The sequence below is a fragment of the Hypanus sabinus genome, chromosome 1 (assembly GCF_030144855.1).
Source record: "Hypanus sabinus isolate sHypSab1 chromosome 1, sHypSab1.hap1, whole genome shotgun sequence".
In the NCBI taxonomy this organism is placed as follows: Eukaryota; Metazoa; Chordata; class Chondrichthyes; order Myliobatiformes; family Dasyatidae; genus Hypanus; species Hypanus sabinus.
The window spans coordinates 102,270,465-102,271,955 of record NC_082706.1 but is presented as its reverse complement, the minus strand read 5'-3'; positions in this window follow the sequence as shown (position 1 = coordinate 102,271,955).

The window sequence follows — 1,491 nt, the reverse complement described above, 5'->3', positions numbered from 1 at the left end:
CTCCCTCTTCATCCTTTGTTTTTCAGTTTTGAGCCTGTTTCAAAACTCCTGAATGCACTGGAAGATAATTGGGCTGATTGATTAAATCTCAGTGGTGGTGTTACCTGCACCACTGACCAGTTAGACCCCTTTTGCCAAATTGGGCTTTGCTTTGAGGATTTTTGTGACTTTGCTTCTGGGCCTTGTTCCATTGAGGGCTTACGGACCAGTGATTGGTTTTGCTGCCAATGAATGCTTTGCAACATCAGTCAATGAAAGCAAGCATGCAGGTACAGCAGGCAGTGAAGAAAGCTAATGGCATGCTGGCCTTTATAAAAAGAGGAATTGAGTATAGGAGTAAAGAGGTCCTTCTGCAGCTGTACAGGTCCCTGGTGAGACCCCACCTGGAGTATTGTGCACAGTTTTGGTCTCCAAATTTGAGGAAGGACATTCTTGCTATTGTGGGAGTGCAGCGTAGGTTCACAAGGTTAATTCCCGGAATGGCAGGACTGTCATATGTTAAAAGATTGGAGCTACTGGGCTTGTATACACTGGAATTTAGAAGGATGAGAGGGGATCTGATTGAGACATATAAGATTATTAAGGGATTGGACACGCTGGAGGCAAGAAGCATGTTCCCGCTGATGGGCGAGTCCAGAACTAGAGGCCACAGTTTAAGAATAAGGGATAGGCCATTTAGAACAGAGATGCAGAAAAACTTTTTCACCTAGAGAATGGTGGATATATGGAATGCTCTGCCCCAGAAGGCAGTGGAGGCATAGTCTCTGGATGCATTCAAGAAAGAGTTAGATAGAGCTCTTATAGATAGCGAGGTCAAGGGATATGGGGAGAGGGCAGGAACTGGCTACTGATTGTGTATGATCAGCCATGATCACAGTGAATGACAGTGCTTGCTAGAAAGGCCGAATGGCCTACTCCTGCACCTATTGTCTATACTTCACATCTTAGCCCCACCCCTAATGGGTGGTTGATGGCCAGTAAGGACTCAGTGAGCCTAAAACTCAGCTTTGTATGTGAACACAAACACGAGAAAATCTGCAGATGCTGGAAATCCAAAGCAACACACACAAAAATGCAGATGCCAGGCAGCATCTATGGTAAAGTGTAAACAGGCAACGCCCAAAGTTTACTCTTTTTGATAGATGCCGCACGGCCTGCTGAACCCCTTCAGAGTATTGGGTGTGTTGCTCTACCTATGTTAACATTCCAGCGTGCTTTCCTGACATCTTTTGGACTTCAAGCTGCACAAATACCTATTTGGAGGTTAAAGACAAAATTCTACCTCAATTTTAAGTTCTTTAACTTAATTCTGTACTTATCAGATCTAGAATTAGATAAAAGTTTTCTAAAGCCCCGTGTTCAGTTTTTCACAGGCTCTACCTTCCACTGTCGTTCTCCAAGGACCCGAAGAAACAGAAGACTTGGCACCACCAAGGGAGCATTAACCTCTGATATTCCTTGTAGGATAAAGAATAAACAAGTGTTCTGTGT